Source organism: Bubalus kerabau, chromosome 1 (genome assembly GCF_029407905.1).
Source record: "Bubalus kerabau isolate K-KA32 ecotype Philippines breed swamp buffalo chromosome 1, PCC_UOA_SB_1v2, whole genome shotgun sequence".
Classification (NCBI taxonomy): domain Eukaryota; kingdom Metazoa; phylum Chordata; class Mammalia; order Artiodactyla; family Bovidae; genus Bubalus; species Bubalus kerabau.
Genome location: NC_073624.1, coordinates 156,049,778 through 156,072,479, shown reverse-complemented (window position 1 = coordinate 156,072,479; position 22,702 = coordinate 156,049,778). Strand labels below are relative to the sequence as shown.

General features: G+C 40.1%; 1 protein-coding gene across 10 annotated transcripts in view; it reads left to right on the top strand.

The window, feature by feature from the left end:
* Positions 1 to 22,702, top strand: part of KCNMA1 (potassium calcium-activated channel subfamily M alpha 1) — a 771,468-nt gene that overhangs the window by 482,472 nt on the left and 266,294 nt on the right. The gene's annotated exons all lie outside the window — the stretch shown is intronic.

The window sequence follows — 22,702 nt, the reverse complement described above, 5'->3', positions numbered from 1 at the left end:
AACTGCAGGGATTAGGAAGTTCAGTGGTAGTGGGTGGTGATGGGAAGGCTGGGGAGGGTAGAGTGGGCTGAATCTCAGACTGTTCTGCCCCTTAGATGGTTAGTTCTTGGGAGGAAGGAAGAGAAGGAGGGAGAGGAGGAGAAAAGGAGGGAAAGGAAGAAGGAAAGAAGGAAGAAAGGAAAAGAAGGGAGGGAGGGAAGCAGGAAGATGGTATACAGTGCAGGGAAGCAGAAGAACTGGAGATCAGGCAGAATTTTCTTGAATAGCAGAACCAGGGACCAAAGCGAAGTACCCTTTATCCTTGTAATTTGAGGCCTGTGAAAACACCACAAACTTCAGATTTCCAATATTAAAAGAGTAGGGCTGTGGGGAGATGGCCTGGAGACACTTAATTCAAATAGTCTGGAAATTGGGAAATAAGTTATAGTACAAATAATATATGCCTGGTCGTAAATTCATCCTTAAGAGATTGGCTGGCTCTTTTGCCAAGTAAAAATAGGGCCATGACTTGCCTACAGGTGGAGTTGGTTTTAGTCCACAATTTGCCCCTTTCTTCTTTATTCTCTGCACCCTCTCCCCTCCCCCATGCCCGGGTGGTACTCTAGTTTTTCTTTCACCCCCAACAATTCCTTATTTCTAATCTATGGATTACAATTCCTAGGCAGGCATGTGTTTTAATAGGACCAGATCATTAGATTCAAGGAAGAGGGACCAAGTATGGGGACTTCGGAGAAGACCAGGAATGGGCACTGCTTATGTAACATATTCTCTGTTAGGCATTGAAAAACATGTTAAATCAATTTAGTTTCACAACCCCTTAGAGGCAAAGTTATTTTTTTATATTTTATGAAACCTGAAGTGATAAGCTTGCAGGTTTAAACCCATAAACGTGGGTTTATGCACCCAGGTTCTCAGTGCATAAGGAAGGAAGCCAGGGTTCAAACCCACATCTATCTGATATTTAGGTCATTCTTATCATGTAATACTGCTGCTCGAATGACAAAATTTCAGGCATCAGTGAGTGAGTGAGGGGAAAAGTATTCACTTGGGGGGTCTTCTGCTAAAATACGATATATAGGTAGTCATCTTTCCTCTCCAGCTAAATGCAGTTATAGAACATAAACTGCTCCACAAAAGGGTTAATTCCTTGGGGATGGATTTATAACTGATCATACTTGCATCTGCAGTCTGTTTAGCTCAGTATGTGACTCACAGTAATAATAGTAGCACACACTCATTGACACTGTATACCAAGGATGATTTTAACTGTTATAGATGCATTGTTTTATGCCTGACAAGCACCCTGTAGGTAGGTTACTGTTACTATTCCCATTTTATAGTTGAGGAAACTGAGATACTGTGAGTTGAAGGAATTTGCAAATGTTCACTCCCAAGCAATGGCAGAGCTGAAATTTGTATCCCGTCGTTCTGGGTCCAGAATTCTGCCTCTCTTCCAAACAGGTGCTTAATTAAAATCTGTAGTTGAATAAATGTGCTACCACATCAGTTTGTATAGGATCTAGGGAATTGGGTGTTTGTTGATTTCACCAAAGGGTTCAACTGTGTCAGTTAAATGCTTGGTCAGTATTTTTGAAAGAATGGATTAATATTCCTATGATTTTCTTTACTGATTCCCTCACTACCCCCAACCCCATTCTGTCGATCAAGGATGATGTTCCACGTTGGCAACAGTGGGCCTTCAGAAACAAAACCATCACTGAATCCCATAGGGTAGCACCCATGGAACACACTGGACCATTTTTCAGGGTCATTTTTCATAATACTTAGATGCCCAGAAAAATGCAACCAAATTCATTTGAGTGTGTGCATGTATTTGCACGACTTCCCAGGTGGCTCAGTGGTAAAGAATCTGCCTGCCAATGCAGGAGACACAGGAAATGTGGATTTGATCCCTGGGATGGGAAGATTCCCTGGAGGAGGAAATGGCAACTGACTCCAGTATTCTTGCCTGGGAAATCCCATGGATGAGGAGCCTGTTGGGCTACAGGTGGACACAACTGAACAACTGAACAGGCACACATGCATATGTTTGCATAGAATTCTTTTAATATTTAAAAAAATTATCATTAAAAAACCCTGTTTTTTTTTTAAATTTTATTTTATTTTTAAACTTTACATAATTGTATTAGTTTTGCCAAATATCAAAACCCTGTTTTTATGGCAGACAGTTTTATTTTGAGAAGTTTTCCCCTATTTTAAGGGTCAGGGACTTGAGGCGGAGTTTGGGAAATTTCCCAAGAGCATGTGGATCATACATGGAGATGCCAGGACCCAAATTCCAGAAGTCTGGCTCTAAAGGCCACATCAACGGGGTCTTCTGAAGAAGGTGGCAGACCTGTTCTGTGGATAGAGGAGAGGGTTTGATTATTGATGTTGGGGGTCCATGTTGCCTGTTAATGATAGGGTGTCTGTGGCAGGGAGATAGATCAGTCTGGCCATGCCCTAAGACTGGGGTAGATTGGTTTGGGAATTGTCATTTACCACCTTGTGTCAGTCTCTGTGCAGAGACATTATTTAATCTAGACAGTAGCCTGTGAAGTAGTTTTAACCCTTCTGTTTGAGAGATGAGGAAAGCGAGGCTCTGGGGTTGGGGCAGGGAAATGGGTCACGTAACTTGTTCTACTACTCAGCTGTCATGGTACAGCTTGGGTGCAAGTCCTCTGCTGTCCATTAAAACAGCTGTCTTTTGAAGTCATTGGGGTTTGTCTTCCATCCTGTCCCCTCAGAGTTGGGAGGGAGTTTAGAGGGTTAAAGCAGAGGACCTGTGTGTGCGACATCAAGGTCAGTGGTCCCCAAGTTGTACTAGTCACCTCTGTTTGAATTCTTCTGGTGACTTCTAGGAGGCAGCCTTTCTCAATATTCTTGGTAAGGTATGTTAGGCATACCATAAACCACCTGGATCTTAATGGTGTGGTTCAGTGAGTTTTTACAGATGTATGCAGCCGTGTGAAATAGGCTGTTACTCATCTCAAGATACAGAACATTTCCATGACTGGAAAATTTCTTCATGCTGCTTTCTTATCGATATCTGCCCTCTTCCCTCAAACATAGGTGATCATTATTGTGATTTCTGCCATTCTAGCTTATTCTTGCCCACCTTTGAACTTCATTTACGTGGAATCAGATAGGATATTCTTTTTTGTGTACAACCCCTTTCACTCACAGTAAGGTTTTTGAGATTTATATGTGGCTTGTACGATAGATGTATGTTTAACTTCAAAAGACACTGTATGATTTTACAGTTCCACCATTAATGTCTGCGAGTCGTAGCTCCTTGTTTCTCTGTTGACAGGTAGTATTGTCAACGTTTCAATTTTGGCCATCCTAATGGATTTGTAGTGGTGTTTTATTGAGGTTTCAGTGCGTATTTCCTTAAGTTCTTCGTCAGATAAGCGTATTGCAAATATTTTATCCCAATCTGTGGCTTATCTTTTAATGATCTTAAGTGTCTCGATGAGAAGTTTCACATTTTAATGCTATTTATCACTTTGAAAACAGCGCTTTCTGTGTCCTAAAACATCTTTACCTACCCCACTGTCCTCTAGATCCTCTCCATGGCTGCTTTTTACAAGATTTATATTTAGCTTTTACATTAAGTCTGTGATCCCTCTCAAACTAATTTTGTGTATATTATTAGAAAAGAGTTGCGATTCCTTTCTTTCCCTTTATAAATATACAGATTTTCCACTTCCATTTATTGAGAAATGCCCCCTGTCTAATGGGATTGCACTGGTACTTTTGTTGTAAATCAACTTTCTGTATACACGTGAGTCTATTTCTGGCCTCTTCTCTCATTAATCAGTTTGTCTTTGTTTAGGCCATAAAATGCTGTCTTAACACACTTAATTACACGTATGCTTATAGTTTTTATTAGAAAACAGTGTTTTATTTTGTCAGACTTTTCCCTGACATCTATCAAAATGGTCATATGAATTTTTTAATATGTTAATGTGGTAAATTACACGGCTGGTTTTCATTTGTTAAGCTACTCTTGTATTCCTGGAATAAACTCCAATTGCTCTTGATAAATGATCTTTTTTACATACTTAAAGATTAATTTTACTAGTATGTATTTAAGGATTGTTGTAACTATGTTGATGAGGTATATTGGTCTGTTAATTATTCTTTTTTTTTTTTTAGTAATGCCCTTGTAGGGTTTTGATGTCATGGCTATGCTGACATCATAAAACAATTTGGGAATTGTTTCCTCTTCCTTTACTCTGTAAAAGAATTTGTCTAATATCAGTATTATTTCCTTCTTAAATGCTGGTAGAAGTCTCCAGTGAAAACCATCTAGTCATGAAATTTTCTTTGTAGAGATTTTTCTTCCCCTCAAAATAAAGTTTATTGGCGAGAAGAATTTTTTTTTAAGTTCTCTTTTTTAAAATTTTATTTTGATGAAATATAGTTGATTTACAGTGTTTTGTTAATTTATACTATATTGCAAAGTGACTCAGTTATACATATGTATATGTTCTTTTTCATATTCTTTTCCATTTTTTTTTAAATCACAGGATACTGACTATAGGTCCCAGTAATATACAATAGGATTTTGTTATTTATCCATATTATATATAATTGCTTGCTCTGCTAATCCCAAATTCCCAGTCCATCCCTTCCCAACCCTTCTCCCCCTTGGAAACCACATGTCTGTTCTCAGTCTGTGAGTCTATTTGTAGATAAAGTCCTTTGTGTTGTATTTTGGATTCCACATATAAGTGATATCGTATGTATTTGTCTTTCTCTTTCTGACTTCATTTAGTATGATAATCTCTAGGTTTATGCTGCAGATAATGCTGCAAATAGCATTATTTCATCCTTTCTGTGGCTGAGTAATGTTCAGGTGTATATATGTACCGTGTCTTCCTGATTCATTCGTCTGTCGGTGGTTGTTTATGCTGTTTCCATCTTTTAGCTATTGTGAAGAGTACTGGTGTGAACATAGGGCTGCATGTATTTTTCTGAATTAATTATCCTTTGTTTGGGTATGTGCCTAGGAGTGGGATTGCTAGATGGTATGGCAACTCTATTTTTAGTTTTTTGAGGAACCATCATATTTTTTCCATAGTGGTTGTACCAATTTACATTTCTACCAACTGTGTAGGAGGGTTCCAGTTTCTCTTTGTGGAGAGGTTTCTAATTGAAGTTTTGATTTCTTTAACAGATGTATGGTTGTCTGGATTTTCTGTTTCTTCTTGTGTCACTGTTTTAAAATTTTCTACTTCATTTCGTTTTTAAACTTACAGCCATACTATTGTTCATTATTGTTTAGTTATAAGTCATGTCCGACTATTGTGTGACCCCACAGACTTTGGCCCTGCCAGGCTCCTCTGTCCATGGGATTTCCCAGGCAAGAATACTGGAATGGGTTCCCATTTCCTTCTCCAGCAGATCTTCCCAACCCAGAGATGGAACTGTGTTTCCTGCTTGGGAGGTGAATTCTTTACCACTGAGCCGCTGGGAAGCCCCAGCGTCCACTGTAGCCCTTCATTATCTTCTTAATGTCGATAGGATCTGTAGTTACGTCTCTCATTTTTAGAGGGCTCTGGGTGTTAAAAAGTTCATTTCACATCCGTTGTTTCATTTTCTACTCATTGAGTTTCTTTCAAATCAGGAATAGATCATTTTCTTCACTCTTTAGTATATTTGTTATGCTTTTGACACAAGCTGAAAAAAAATTCCCCTCACCACAACCTTTATTTCTTCTCACCTATCCATCTGCTTGCTACTCAACCATTAGGATTCAGAATTAATGTGAACCCCCTTCTGATATGCACATCATAATGTATTCCACGCATGCACACATCCAGCTACACATATGCCTACCACCACACACATACTCACATAGATAGCTACTTAATGCCTTTCCTTTGCATCACTTTACTCAAAGTACTAATTTCTTAAAATTGTGATAGAACCTTTATATTGTTTCTTTCTCTTGGTAGATGATAAGCACCATCAAGGCTGGACTTGTATTATTCCTGTTGGAAGCTAATACTTAGTACCTATTGCAATGCTTGGCACATAATAGATCCTTGAGACATCCTGATTGGGTGAACACACCAATCTACACTGAGGAGAAATAAGTTGTTCTCTTTGAAAATTCTATCTAATAATATTAGTTTTGCTAGAAGGCAGTGTTGAAAAATAGGTAGAGATCAGGTTATGGGGAGCCTTGACTAACAACTTACAGAATCTAGATATTTCTTTGTTCTTATTTTTCATATTTTCCTCCTGTCCCTCCTATGTCTTTGTTACACTCAGTACCCTGGGGGATAGAGGGGCCCACCCCCGGTTACAAGGAAAGATGCTGAGAAGTCAAGACAGAGAGCGAGGGGATTGGGGGTGGGTGTAGCAAGAGTGTCTCCTCCTGTCTGCCTCTACACAGCCCAGTGTTTCTTCTCTGCCTCAGTCCTATGCATAGGATTAGCAGAGGATTTGAGTATTTGGGTTATGTTGGTAGTGGGAGGTGGGATGGGAGGAGGGGCCCATTGGTTTTTCTCTCTAGTTGGGCATCACATCCTATAAAGAAACCCTTCCTTTGAGCTCTCCATCATTAGACAGGATCATTAAAATTAAAAAAAAAAAAAAATCACCCAGGGGCCCCAAACGCCTACACTCTATTCTGTACCCCCTGATTTGAGGAATTTACAGCCTTTCCTCCTTCCATTCCCCTAAACCATGTCCAAAGGAGCTTACGTGGTAATTTACAGAATGAAGCTGATGGATCAGCTTGTAGGACATCGTGGATCAACACGTGCCTCCCTCCCCTCCTGACTGCCTTTCTGACGTGCTTCATGTCGCTGATGCTCTGCGATTCTTGCATTTTGGCGGGTGGGTAAGGGAGGACAGAGATGCTGGTGAGCCATACTGGGCTGGACTGAGGACCTGTCTGCAGCAAAGGTCAGAGAAACACAGGTCTAGAGCATCAGCTTGTGCAGGAAGTGATTAAAGGCAGCCTGGAGCCCAGCTAGCTCTCTGCCTCCACCATGATCTCCAGTAAGATTCTGGTCTACCATTACCCACCCAGCAGCTCCAACACAGAGGTCTACAGACCTGCCAGGCGCCGCAAAAAGTCCCTGGGAGATTTGTTCCAAAACGGCTTCCGGGTGAGGTCTGGGCCCAGCGCTGCTGAGAAGGAGGAACCACAGAGCTTCAGGCAGTCAGTGGTGTCTTGCTGCAGAGTTTGCACCTCTTGGGGTAAGAAATCCCCTCAAAAGCATCCTGTGTTCTGAGAGGCTGCCCAGGAAAGAAGAGCCCTCTCTGTGGACAAGTGGACAGGTGATAGGCTTCTCCATTCTTCTGTGCTTAGCATCCCCCCTGAGCACAGATGTGCTGGGCCAAGCAGAAACCTGGTCCTTCCTTCTTAGAGGAATATAACTGGTCTCTAGAGCGACTAAATGTTTCTGAGCTATTAAAAAATATATTTTAGCAATGTTGGAGAAGGCTTGGCAAATGACAGAAACAGCCTCCTTTTTTATTTATTAAGTAATAATAATTTCCAGTGAGTCAGCATTTTTTAAGAAAAGCATTTGAAGCTGTCGACAGTATTTTTTTGTGTTTTTCAGGGATAACAATGCTGTTTTGGTTTGCTTTCTTCTGCTTTCAAATCGGGCCATGGTAATGCTTTCTTGCCTATCTTGGATGGTATTTCAGTATTCTCACCCAGCAGAGATCATAAGAAATATCCTCTGGCAGATTTTCTTGTCTCCACTGCTTTCCAGTAGGGATTTGGTTTTATTCGAACATCTATAATGTATGGGGGTTTGAAATAAATGGCTTAACTTTGCATTTCTGGATCTAAAAATTCCAGTCGTAGGAAGAGATATCTTTTATTTCCAGAAAGGTTAGTGTTACAAGCAGCTTCTTTAAAATGAAGTATAGTCCCTTTGAAACCCAGCTTAAGATTCTGATGTGCATGGGCCCAGCTCGACTGTCTCTGCATTATATAACTATGTAGAGCAAAATTCCAATTAGCAAGCAAGGGGTAGGTGAGTCCCACTCAATCGTTTTCATTAGAACGGGCATAAAAGACCTCTCTGAGCTGTAACATCTGCATGAACTTCATTTGGAATCTACATATTCACGCCCCCATGTCTGTGACCCTAGATCTGCTGACCAAATTGTTCTGTTTCCTCTTTCTTCATGTCAAGAAAGAACTACTTGGTGCTTTATAACACCCAGCATTGCCAGGGGCCAATATTAAAGCTGCTAGAGAGATGAGTGCAAATGACGGGATTATTAAGCTAAGAGAAAATAGAGCATTTCCTGAGAAAGAGTCAAGGAAGTAAAACCACAACTTCAACTTAGTATTTAGTCTCGTTACTTTACCCTTGAAAGGGGTTCTCACAAATTCATTCATTTTCAGCAGTGAGTGCTGACTATGTGCCTGGCATCGCTGTTTGGGAAGATGATGGACATGGCGGTGAACAGGTGAATGAGGTGCTCTTGCAGCGGAGCTGACGTTCTCTAGAGGAAGACAGGCAAATGAACAAGTGAATATGATCGCTGTAGATTGTAATAAATACTGTAGAAAAGAACAGCGTAATGGGAGGTGGAGTCCAGGTTGGGTGGCTAGAAGAGACCTCTCTGAGACAGTGTCAGTTGAGCCAGCCTTGCCACCATCTAGGGGAAGAACATTCCAGAAAGGAATGGAAGGGAAAGCCCTGAGCTGAGTATACACTGGGAGATATTCTGGAGCAGAGTTGCGCTGTGGAAGGTGTGGGGATGGGGAGAATAGAGATGACATGCGAACAGACTAGATCATGGAAAACTTTCAGAGCAGGGTGAGGAATTTGAACTTTATTTCCAGAGAGATGGAAGCCACCCGAGGGCTTTTAGCTGGGAGCGATGTGATCTGATTGATGTCTGCAAAGAACATGTTGGCCACTTCTAGGAAATGGATGGTGGGGAGTGGTGGGCTGAGGGAATAAAAGTGAAGACCAGCTTGGAAGCTGCTGGCCAAATTAGAGGTAACAGTGGCTTGGACCACAATTCTGGCATTGGAAAGGGAAAAAATGAGTTTTTAAACATATATATTTAAGAGGTGGTTCAACAAGACTTATTTGTTTATTTATTTTAAATGTTTCCTTTCTGGTTCCTGTATTCAAATAGAAGATTCTCAAAGTGCAGCTTCATCTCTGTGCTTTCAGGGTCTAAGACAGCGAGTGACTGGTGCAGAGAGGTACTCACTGCACATGTATGTCATGAAGGAATGAACAAAGGAATGAATAAATGAACGGATAGGCGAGAATCCCAGTTTGAATATTAACTGATGTTTAGTGTCTGTCAGAAAGGAAGCAGGACTGGGATAAGGTAGGGTACAGAACAGCCTGAGAAATTATCGAGGGAAAAGTTTTGAAAAGGTCAGACAAGCAAGCACTGTTTATAAAACACAAATTCGGACTGGAGAAACAAAATCCCAGGGGCATATGAGAACAAGAAAGACAGTCCTCTTCCTCCAGCTAGGAAAAAAAGGCTCTGATTCTCTCTGTGTTTGTGGGGAGAGAACTTGGTCCGGCAGTGATGGAGCTGGGGGATGGAAGGTGGTACCCAAGGATGGGAGCAGGGTGCAGGGACCACCCTGGAGAAGTCTCCCTGGGCTTGGGTCTGTCCCTTCTTACCCTGATGATTCTTATCCTTAGTGTAAGCTCTCAAGCTTCAAGGCCAGATGACTTTGACCTTGTCAGACACCACAAAAATAATTGCTTTTTGGGATTTATGTGGGGGAGGAGGGATTGGAAATGACAGAGGTTTATTTGAACCTTTCAGCTTTTTGGATTTAAAGATTAAGAAGTTAAAGGGAATGTAAAACAGCAAATTGGAAAACCCTTTCCACCCCAGGCTGGGGTATGTTTGCTTTTGTGTTTTCTCAGTCTTGTACTGCGGTGGGACCTTGCTTACAGAAATTGCTCAAGTCCTTTCTGTCCTGGGATGGTGGGGACCCTGCTTGGTGAATGATTCATCATTTACTTGCGTGTCCCTCAGTCTCTGTCAGTATAATAATTCTGTGTCCATCTGAGAAAGAAGTCCTAAATCCCTTAACTTTTCTGGTCAAGCAGCACTGAAATTACATGGCACTGGATCTCAGGATGCCCCACTTGGCTGGTCAGGTCCCAGGTGCCAAGTGTGACACTCTGGAGAACCAGGAGTAGCCAGCGGTCCTTCCTGCCTGGAGCCACTGGCCTTGGGTTCCTGAATTGTTGAGAAGGACATAGGGCTCAGAATCAGAAGACCTGTCCTCAGTCTTGACTTGCCATTAACTTTATAACAACAGTAACAAAAAATTATGCATAAAATAGGAATTTTATATAATTATAGATAATTTTAAAAACTCGATCCTACCTTGGTGTCATAACTCTGTCATCATTTTATTCACTTTCTAGTTTCTATTTTTCATATGCCTATAGTTTTCATAGTTTTATCAGAGAGAACATGCACTTTATATTTTTAAAATGTTTCCAATTTGCTGTATTTTTATTATAATAAAAATGCATAACATAAACTTTTCCATGTTAACCATATCTTAATGCTCAGTTCAGTAGTGTTAAGCATATTTGCATTGTTGTGAATACTTTCACCGATTCCAGAATATTTTCATCTTGCAAATGTGACACATTAAACAGCTACTCTTTTCCCAGACTCCTCAGCCCTTGGTGATCACCATTATACTTTCTGTATCTACTTCTTTAACATTGTATCATAAGCATATTCTGTCTTGCTATATTATTTTTTCACCATAATATCCCATTAAAAAAAGAGGGACTATATTTAAGAAGACTTATTTTTAGATAGCAAGCTGCTTTCTGTTTTTCTTATTTAATGAATAATTTTGCAATGAACATCTTTGTTTCTGTAGCATCTTTCCATATTTTTTTTTTAATATTTTCCTAGGCTTCTTTCCTAGAAATGGAGTTAGTTTGATTTATAATGTGGAATTCTTTTCTGAAAATGCTATTTCTGGTTTAGTCCCCAAGTTGTGTCTGACTCTGCAACCCCACGGACTGTAGCCCGCCAGGCTTCTCTGTCCATGGGATTTCCCAGGCAAGAGTGGGTTGCCATTTTCTTTTCCAGGGGATCTTCCCAACCCAGGGATTGAACCCGGGTTTCTGGCATTGCAGGCAATCTCCTGCATAGCAGGCTGATTCTTTACTAACTGAGCCACCAGGGAAGCCCCTGAAAATGCTGTATTGATATTATATGAAAATGATATATCAACTTACAATTCCCCCATCAAATTATAAGACTTTCTCCTTGTAGAGGGATCTCTAGTAGGTGAAATTCAAACATATTGTTAGTTATGTAGAATAAACAAAAGTCACTATATTTTAATTGGCATGTCTTTTATTTCAATCAAGTGTAATAATTTCTAATGTTGCTTATTAGTTATATTTCCTATTTCATGGTAAGTCTGTTTATGACTTTTTGCCTATTTGTGGACTACTGATATGGTACATCCTTTTGACATTATGAAGAATTTATCCTTATTATGTCATATTTGATTTGTTTTTCTAGTAGATTATCTTCTTCATTTCGTTTATTGACATGTAGAATTTTGATATTTTTATGGTGACATTTAAAAATTTTTATGATTCCTGTCACATCTGAGTCTAGAAATTGTTCCTTTCTTTAGAGGGCTAATAAGTATGTAATTTTATTTTCTTTAGTTTTCCTATGGCTTTATTTATATTACATTTTAATCTCAATGTGATTTCAATTGTGGGATGAGGTGACTGTTTAATTTCATTGTTAACCAGCTGTTTCATTATTATTACATAATGCTTTTCTCCCCATGAGTTGTGATGACTTCTTTATCATGTATTAAATTCTTCTCTATATAATCTCTTCTACCTCTCCTCTTGTGATTTTGCTTATCCTAGGGCTTTGTGGTAAATGTGGCCTATATGGTTTCAGTACTTTGGGATTTCATAAAATTTCTTTGTGGCCTAATACATATTCAGTTTCATGACTGTTCAAAGGTTGCTATTGAACATTCCTAATGTACTGGGTATAATAATATATGCATGTGTCTATCGATCCATCCATTCAGATAGAGGTGTACAAATATACCCAAAGGAGTTAAATGTTATCTGAACATTGTTTGTGTTTACGTTTTGGCTCGTTTCTGAAAAGTGAACATTCGGGTCTCCCCACTGTGACGTGGCATTGTCAGTTTTCTGTTTGATGCATTCTCACCAGATTTGGTTGTATATGAGCCTCAAAGATACAGTCTTAGTTGTGTAAAGTTTATTTCACTGTTACATATTCTTGGTGAATTGTTCCTTCATATCAATATGAAGTATTACTATTTCTTTTCTACATTTTCATAGTAGCTGCCAATTTATATGATATCATTATTGGTTTCTTTGCCCCCACCCCACCACCTCTTTTTTTTTTTTTAGTCAGCATTTGTTGTACATATTTTTCAGCCTTTCATTTTCAACTTTCCTTGTTTTCAGTGAATTTCACGTGAAATGTATTATTGCTTTTTTATATTATCTGAGTGTCTTGTCAATTGGCAGATAAATTTTAACTTACTCCATTTTGTTGTGGTTACTAAAATAATTAGGTTGTATTTGCTGATGCAATAACATTTTATTAATACTAATTAATATACTCTATTCTTTTCTTTTTTCATAATTGTTTTTCTTTAATTGGCTTGATAAAATTCTTTTGTTCTTTTTTCCCCACTGAGATCTGGAACTCTGAAGTTTTTGATACACATACTTAAATTTTTCTATTAATATATATAATTAATAGTACTTTCTCCTGAAGCAAGACAAGAACCTTAGCACAACTTTCTTACCTTCTGTCCTCCATTCCTCCATCTTCCACATGGTAGCATCTAGAGATTTTACTTTTAGATCATTATTATTATTTATTAGTTTTTGTAATGTTCAATCAACACATAAACTAATTACTTTTACTCTTTTCCCATATTGCTTCCTGTATCTCACTTTTCTTTGGGATTTATTTTTCTTTCAGCTGGTGAAATATATCTTTTTTTGTGCTTGCTAAGTTGCCTCAGTCAAGTCTGACTGTTTGTGACCCCATGGACACATGGGGTCAGATGGACACAAAAGACCCACCAGGCTCCTCTGTCCATGGAATTCTCCAGGCAAGGATGCTAGAGTGGGTTGCCATTCCCTTCTCCAGGGGATCTTCCCAACCCAGGGATCGAACCTGGTTCTCTTGCATTGCAGGAAGATTCTTTACTGTCTGAGCCATGAGGGAAGTCTGAAAAAGAAAGCTTCAGGAGGAACATTCAGGGTCACTCAGCGGTTTCTCTTCCAGGTTCTACTGCTCCTTCGGGAACTCCTTCCTGTGCTAGCCCTCCTCACCTGTTGGTGGTTTAGTTGCTAAGTCGTGTCAGACTCTTGCAGCCCCGTGGACTGTAGCCCACCAGACTCCTCTGTGCATGGGATTTCCCAAGCAAGAATACTGGAGTGGGTAGCCATTTCCTTCTCCAATGGATCAAACCCAGGTTTCCTGCATTGCAGGCAGATTCTCTACCGATCTTTTTTAGTTCAGAATAATTTCTCCTGAAAATTGTGACGGTATCTTTCCTTTGTTTTCTTGCATCCAGTACAGCCAGGAGAATTCTGACAATAATTTGATTCTCATTGCTTTGGGAGTATATATCTTTGCATTGGTTCTGAAATGTCTCTGTAATATGCCTCTGTTTGGGTCCTTTGAAATTTAACCTGCGGGACACTTAACAGACCTTTCAGTCTGAAGATGCAGGGCATCATTTTGATTTGGGAAACTTTATTTTAATGTTTGAAAGTTTTCCTGCTTTCCTTTTTCTTTTTGGCTGCACTTCATGGCTTGTAGGATCTTAATTCCCTGACCAGGGATTGAACCCAGTTCCCCAGCGGTGAAAACACTGAGTCGTAACCATTGAACTGCCAGGGTATTTTTCCTGCTTTCTGTTGCCCTTTATTTTTCCCTTCTGGAAACTGAATTACATAAATGTTGAAAATTCTACACCTGTCTTCCTTGTCTCTGAACTTCCTTTTGTACTTTTCATTCCTTTTCCCCTTTGTATGACGAGACCTCTGCTTGACAGTCTAGTTTGTATGCAACTGTGTCCTTTCTCCTAATAGTTGGTTTTTTAAAGTTTTAATGTTTAAAATGTTCATTTCTTTTGCTGAGTCGACATATTTTCTCACAACTCTATATTTTTCAATCAAGTTTTTCTAAAATTGTTGATCTGTTAAGGTAGCATTAAGTAGAAATTTGCTAGACTGTGTACCTTTCTTTAAAGAAAGCTTGACTTTCCTCAAATATTTGGCGATTCTTAGTTTTGTGTTCTTTTTTGGATTTGGGATTTTTCTGTTAGCTTCTATTCAAGTGTGGTCTTTGCTTAATGTGCCTGGTCTGAAGAGTGCTGGGGTATGTGGAAGTGTGTTTTGTTCCAGTGACTTGCAGCTGTGGAGACAATTTCTTTCTTCTTGGAGTCACCAGTTTTCATGCAATATTGCTCTGATGACTAAAATGCTCACGCTACTGCTTTGTCCTGGCTGCCCCTATTTGGTACCCATCTACTAAAATGCTCACGCTTGCTACTTTGGCCCGGCTGCCCCAGTCTATCAGTGAATGTCCCAGCCTTCCTCTTCCCAATGTCAGTCACCTCATCTTATCTTTTGAACAGTTGCTTTCTCCTTCTCTATGACCCCAACAATCTGTCTTTGTGAAATTCATTATCAAATTTATTGACCAAAGACACTTCTGATATTTTTTATTAGTATAGACATATATGTTTCTTAGTATATATGTTATACAAATGTTAAGTTAGGTTCTGAGCTCTGTCAAGGTAATGTCCAACAGAATATCCACTTTTCATCTACTAGCGTTTTGTGATTTTCTCTTACGTGCTATAGTTTTTCTCCCTTTCTTTTTGCCCACGTGGGATATTGCTATTTTTCCCCATTCAGTGTTATGCTATTATTAGTATTATTAGCATTATTTTAATGAGATTTTGAGAGGAGGCAGAGATAAATTATTCTATCCAATTTGTTAAGTGTAACCACAATGCTCTAGGTTATTATTTTAATACAGGGATGAATTATATATAATTGGCATTTTATGTAGAACTTTAGTATCACTAATCTTAGGGAGATTGTTTTACTTTTGTGCTTTGAGAGGCAGTTTTGGGTACCAGGTTTATGATTATCTTATACCAAGTTTCATAGTTTTGCATCTTTTTGTGTCTTATGGAATAGTTTAGAATTTCAATATAATGCACATGTTTTTAAAAATGTAATAAATTATATGGGAGCAAAGTCTCTGAGGGGAAGCTATCTGTAAAAAATTTCAATTTATATTTCAATTATTATCCTGTAATGGTTTTCTTTTTTGTGTGTATGAACTTAACAAAGTTTACATTTTTTGAAAAGTCATCCCTCTCACTGCAGATTTCAAGTTTTATTAGTCCATAATTGTACATGATTTCCTTTTCTATCTGTTGCTTTATTGGTTTTTATTTTGTTTTATTATTGTTATTTTTTACCCCCAGAAAATGATTTGAAAATTTTTATCACTTTTAATCTTTTTTAGTTCTCTAACTATTCAAGTATAAACACTAAAGTAGAAATCATCTTTTATTCTAGGGTTGTAAAGACTACTTTTTTCCTAAGATCTTGAGCTGAATGAATTATTTTATAAGTAATCTCTTACATGCTACTGATTTCTTCTAGTTTATAGTTAGTATGTTCTTTAAAAGTGAAGAGGCAGCGTGCTTCATGGATATATTACTGGTTTTAGAATATTCAAATGGGTACTAAGGGAAAAGGAAACTTGCCAACTATTTGGGGAAAAAATAAAACTTAGTCCCTTTGGCATATTATTAACCAAAATAAATATGTCAAGATGGATTTTCAAGTTAAAGGTCAAAAGAAGAAAAGATACCCTAAATGGGTGGTTTGCACACTTGACTGCACGTTAGAATCATCTCAGTTCAGTTCAGTTCAGTCACTCAGTCATGTCTGACTCTTTGCGACCCCATGAATCGCAGCACGCCAGGCCTCCGTGTCCATCACCAACTCCCGGAGTTCACCCAAACTCATGTGCATCGAGTTGGTGATGCCATCCAGCCATCTCATCCTCTGTCGTCTTCTCCTCCTGCCCCCAGTCCCTCCCAGCATCAGTCTTTTCCAATGAGTCAACTCTTCGCATGAGGTGGCCAAAGTATTGGAGTTTCAGCTTTAGCAGCAGTCCTTCCAGTGAACACCCAGAACTGATCTCCATTAGAATGGACTGGTTGGATCTCCTTGCAGTCCAGGGGACTTTCAAGAGGGGGGAGTTATAAAAATTGTCTACACCCAGGTTGTCACCTAGGGCGATTAAATCAGAATATCTGAGGGTGGGAGGCAGACACCAGTGTTGTTCTACAATTTCCAGGTGATTGTAATGGCAACAAAGTCTGGGAAGCACTGACTTGCAGTCTTGTTACTGGTGTGATATTGGACCAAAATTGGTGACATCGTGGAGCTGGTTAGAATTGCAGAGCATCAGGCCCCACTTCAGACTCAAGGAATAGAGTGTGAATGTTAACAAACCCTGGATGATTCATGTGCACGTGAAATTTAAATAGCTGGTCTCTAAAGCTGGCATAGCAAGCTAGGCTCCATGGCTTATTTATTTGAATACAGTTTTACTGGAATATAGTCACATGCATTCATTTACATGTCATTTACAGCAGAGTGGGTAGTTGTGATAGAACCTAAAATATTTACTGTCCGTCCATTTATAGAAAAAGTTTGAAATGCTTCTCAACCGTAATGGCTCATTTGGATCATCTCAGAGCTTTAAAATTCCCTCTGCCTGACTGTACCTCAGACCCATCAAGTCAAAATCGAGGAGGAGGAAGTGAGACCCGGGTATCAATAATTCTTAAAGCTTCCCAGGTGATTTAAATATGCAGCCAAGGTTGAGAACCAGTGCCCTGAAAGTACAGAGGGAAAATGTGCATGCATTAAAAAAAATCTATTTTTATGATGGAAATGGAAATTTTTGAATATCAAAGAAACAATATTGGAAGTCTGATACATTTGACCATATAGCAAACTTTGGAATTCAGGGGGAAAAGACACCTTAAATAAGTTTTAGACTTAGGGGGAAAAAAAAACTTTGAGCAAAATTAAAAGAATGGTGAACAGTGGTATAAAATATACAACATATATTCTCATTATGACAGCTCAAATATAGTAATAAGATGAATACACAGATAATCTGGCAGAGACTACTATAAACCACTTTAAAAAAGAAAGTAAAACAACTAATGAATATATGAGAACACAGTTAATTTCATTTGTTAACTTAGAAAAACAAAATGAAACGGCGGTAAGCTCTGTTGGGGTTACATGTGTGTGTGCTCAAGTCAGTCAGTCACGTCTGAGTCTTTGTGACCCCATGGACTATAGCCCACCCAGACTCCTCTGTTCATGGGATTTCCCTGGCAAGAATACTGGAATGGGTTGCCATTTCCTACTCCAGGGGATCTTCTCAATCCAGGGATTAAACCCACATCTTCTCATGTCTCCTGCGTTGGCATCTGCATTGGCAGGTGGATTCTTTACCGCTGTGCCACCTGGGAAGCCCCTCTGTTTGGGGTTGGCGCCTGTCAGATCAAGACTCCTGCTTTCATTCTTTTCCTCCCTTCTCTTCATTTCCTTCATCTTTTCTTTATCAAAATACAGACTCTGGTGGGGTTGTAGGCAAAGAGCATTTCCCCTCTGATGGAAATGTAAATTGTTAGGAGAGTTTGGCAGGAGGATCACAAGTGCTGTGAGCGCTTACTTGAATGCTGATATTTAGAATCTGAACCGATTGGCCAACCACGTCTGTGCCAGGGCAGTGGTTACAAGCTTGGGCTTTATGGCATTACACAAGTGTGGAATGAAATCTGGCTGTGTCGCTTACACACTGTACTGGACACACTCGCTTGTCTGTTTATTCTTAGCTGTTGTATGAATTAAATAAGATACAGCTAAAGGGTTATGCATGTAGAAGTAATTAAAAATAACATACGATCAATCATAATAGATTTACTTCATTGTCAACATCATCATTTCGCCATTAATTGAAAGTAACAGGAATGCTCTGTACTCTGTGTGTGTGTATGTGAATCTTTATCAGCTTTCTATTTTGTCTTCTTCACTTTTCTTTGAAATTGTGAACAATACTGTGCTGTTTCACAATGCCATAGCTCCATGCGATGAAATTGCTGTCTGTTCAGTATTTCCGATGCACTCAGCATGCTTCTGCAGGATCCTTAGTCTTCTGGACCATGCCTCCAGGGCAGGCTTCAGCGCCATCACAGGGAGCGAAGAAGGGAGCTAGGACGGGGTGGAGGGCTCGGCTGCAGTGCAGCTGCGCCAGAGGCCTCGTCCATCCCCCTGCAGTCCTGCAGCTGGAGAGCCCTTCGGCATTGCTCCAGATCCAGGCAAGGTGGCAGACCTTTGTCCCCACATCCACCAGCCATGGGGGCCACCCTGCTGATGGGTGTGGGCAAGGTCCCTCTTCAGGAGCCAGTGCTGAATACAGATCCGGGAAAAAGATCTGGGCTGCACCCCACAGCAGCTGCTACAGCCCATGCTTGTTATTTATTTAATACAGTCTCAGAGTTTCTGTAGCATTCTTGTGGTTAGTCATTAGTGTGATGAGCTTGCCATTTTTTTCTTTTAATATGTGGGGTACCTATGTCTAAGTAATGCCCCTTTTCTAACCAATACAGAGTACAGAAAAAGAAAAGTCCATTTTTGCTGCTGCTGCTACTGCTAAGTCGCTTCAGTCGTGTCCGACTCTGTGCAACCCCGTAAACGGAAGCCCACCAGGCTCCCCCGTCCCTGGGATTCTCCAGGCAAGAACACTGGAGTGGGTTGCCATTTCCTTCTCCAGTGCATGAAAGAGAAAAGTGAAAGTGAAGTCACTCAGTTGTGTCTGACCATTTTTACTACTTAAGTATATAATAGGGAGCATGTAGAGGAGTTTATTGTATTTGGATAGTTTAAAGGAACTGGCTTGTGAAACAATCTAGACTTTTGGAGGGCATAATTAACATTTCATTTTCTTCACAACTCTGTTATGGCTGTTTTCTATCTCCTAAAAATATAATTTTATTTCAGAGAAATTTTAACTTATATAGACTAAATTATAAGAATATAATGTTATAAAGCAAAGGAGATGAATATTTGTTGCTTAGGCATTGCCCTTTCCACTGTTTCCTTTTCTTGGCCTCCTTATGGAATGTGAGGTTGCTGTCCATTCTCTTTCAGGACCTCTCTGGGTTCAGCAGCATGACCGTGGGTCAAGGCTCTTTCCTGGTTAGGCTCCTTCTTATTTCCTAAGTGTCAGCCCTGGCCTCTGTCAAGTGAACCTTCAGAAGTCATGGCTTTTCCCTCTAGTAGACAATGTGTAATCTCAGGGTTCCACAAGCAGAGTAGCTAATCTTTAGCTCTCTGCTGTCTAATTCTTTCTCAGAAGTCTGATTCATTCAGTTCAATTCAAGCAAGTGTTTGCTGAGTATCCACCTTATGCCAGGCACTATTTTAGGTACATGGGATACAGCCGTGAACAAAGTAAACATCAGTCCCTCTCCTCCTAGAGGTGGCGCTATGGATAAGGAGACAGAAGGTAAATTATGTAAATAAGTAAGATGCTTGTGCTTCATGCTGGGGAGAAAAGTAAAACAGGCAAGTGGAATGAAGAGTTTTTTGGGGGTGGGTAGGGTTGTAGGGGGAATTGTGCTTGTAGACAGCATAGCCAGGGAAGGTCTCACTGAGAAAGTTAACGCTGATCAAACACCTGAAGGAGGTGAGCGAGTGCACCGTTTGGGGAAGAACTTTCCAGGCAGAGGGAAGAGTAAGTGCAAAGGTCCTGAGGCAGGTTCACTGAGGAAGCCATTCAGATGAGAGGTTAAGTATTGATATTAATAGCATAAGGGGGAGGAGGGGGTCAGCAGGTCTGGAAGGAATGAGGACTGGCCTTGCTTTAGGTCGCTGAGGGAGTTTGACTTCTCCTCTGTGTGGAATGGGCACATTGGAGGATTTTGAGCAGAGGGGTGGCATGACCCATTTTACCTGGTGACAGGCTCTCTGGCTGCTCGGCTGAGGACTGACCACAAAGTGTCCAGTGGGGAAAGCAGTTAGGGAGCTGTTGTGATATGTGGCCGGAAGGATCAGCACTCCAGACCATGCATTTCTCCAGAGTGTCCAGCGTAATCTGAGGAGAGCATGTAGACTGATTATTTTTAAGTATTTATTATTTTATTTGTTCATCTTGTCTGCCTCAGGGTTTAGCTGTGGCACATGGGCTTAGTTGCTCCGCAGCATGTGGGATCTTAGTTCCCAGACCAGGGATTGAACCTGCGTCCCTTGCATTGCAAGGCAGATTCTTAACTGCTGTACCACCAGGACAACACTGGTCTGTTTTTTTAACCGGGGTGGAATATTGTTTCACATTTGCACTAGTGAAGCTTCGTGCTTTGATAGTGACCAGCACAAGGCGGCCAAGTAAACAAAGCCCACAGCTGTGTAGTACGTGAGAGTGTTGCTTTGCATCACCCCGAGCCCCTTTGCCAGGGAGACCTTCATCCTGGGTCTCCATTCTGGGCTCTCCTCTTCTGCTGAGAACCAGCTTGTTTTCCTCTTCTGTACATTATTAATCTTAGAGTGTCTTCCTGCTTGCTCTCCTTGGGAAAGTGCTCAAACCCAGGTCTCCAGCTTACAGCCAGCGAGAGAATAGGGCCTAGTGACGGCTGCATTCTTTTTTCCTTACCTTTATTTTCACACACGTATTTCTCTGAGTTGCTTTAAAATGTGACAAGTGACCAACAAATAACATAGGATACAAAAGGCATTGCTTCACGATAAAGATATGCCATCAAAAGTGTGGGTCATTTGTATTCTATTTTTGTTTCCATAAATGAAAATTCACTCACACACACACACAATTTTTCAGGATGAAATTATCAGTGGCTAAACATTAGCCACTGATAATTTCATCCTGAAATTATCATATCCTGACTGGTTTCAGTGCTAACTGCCAGTCCTTGCCTATGTTGAGCTTCTGAACGTGTTATTTTATCTCCCAGCGATATGTGACAGTGATGCTGGAGTCAGATCAGCCATCCAGGTTGGGCTGGGTGCTTAGAACTAGAGGGAACGTTTATTTAAAACACTCACTTTCCAGCCTGCCCCTCTGCCCATTGTGATATAATAAGACTTTGGAACATCTTTGCAAATGTTTTGTACAAACAATACATTTTCTGAGAACTTGGATACTTGAAAGTATTTTTTTGTTGCCTTTATTATTGTTGAACAACTACTTGATGGGGTACAAAAATCTTGGGTCAGACTCTCTTTGTTTTAAAATTCTGAGTTTTGCTCAATTGTCATTTAACACTTACTGATATATAATGAAATCTTAGTTGCATTTATTGTAACCCTCTCCCCCACCCTCTTCACTTTGATTTTTTTAATATTTTCATTTATTTTAATGCTTAAAATTTGAAGGATACGAATAGGCGATTTCTTGGTATCAGTCTTACAGAGCCGGTCATTCATTTTGCCTTGCACTCCTGTGATGTCCTGGCCATTATTTATGATGTGCGTGTTGTCTGCACTTCCCTTTGGAACGCATTTCACTCATAGGTTGGGTCTCTGTACTCTCCACTTCGTTTCTGTTTCCTTACATTTCATTTTTTTTCCTCCCTTTTCTCATGTTCTCTGCCTCATGAGACGGCACCTCCGTTTTGCCCTCTGCATCCAGTTTTCAGCAGTGTGAAGTCCACCTTTCATCAGCTCAGTCAGGACTGAGTTTTGGGCTCGGGAGCCTTTTATTTCATCCATATCCCTTCTCATCTCTGTACTTTCTTGTTTAATAAAAGTAAGATGAATATCATTCACAACAGAAGGCAGATGTTTTCTGAAAAATCTTCTGTCCGTGAAGTTAAATCCTTTTAGATGAGAAATTTTCCTTTTGAGCCACATCCTCTTGTCCTTCTGTCTGTGCGCTTTATGTTAGCTTTTCTTTTTACCTTGTGCGTGAATGAAGAATCATCTATCTGGGCCCAGTGTGGAGCCATTTAGGAGAACACCTCCCATCTGTCTTCTTTCCTTGATTCACCCTGGGGTCATAAGAGAATCACCACTGCCTCTTCTCTCTGCTCTGCACACCTTCCCCGTTTGCTGCCTCATATAAGGCGCCAAATAAAGTCTTACCCACTGGCTCTGAGCTAACCACTCACAGTTTAGCCCACTCTGTGCTCAGCTCCACGCATGACACGTTTGGCAGCTTAATATAATGCTTTCAGAAAATATGCACAAGAACATCCCCTTGAGAGCAGGTGTGCTGTTGAAAGTGTTCCAGAGCTGTGATAATCAGTATTTTGTAAACAGTACTCCTACAAGACTGCCAAGCTTCAAAGTCCTGTGCCACTCAGATTGCTTTTGACTCACTAATTTGATCTCAACAGAAATACATTTTACTCTTGGCTATTAAAACCCAACAATAATTTGTATTTCCTTGAATCTTCACTTGGGTCTTCCTTCCCCATTTCCCTCTCTCTCTTCACATGTAGAAACACTGCTTCTTCTTCATTCAAGAGAGGTTGCTGATTTCTGAAGAAGAAGCATTTATCTTGACATTCAATAAAATGGAATTATAGAAGTTTTGAATC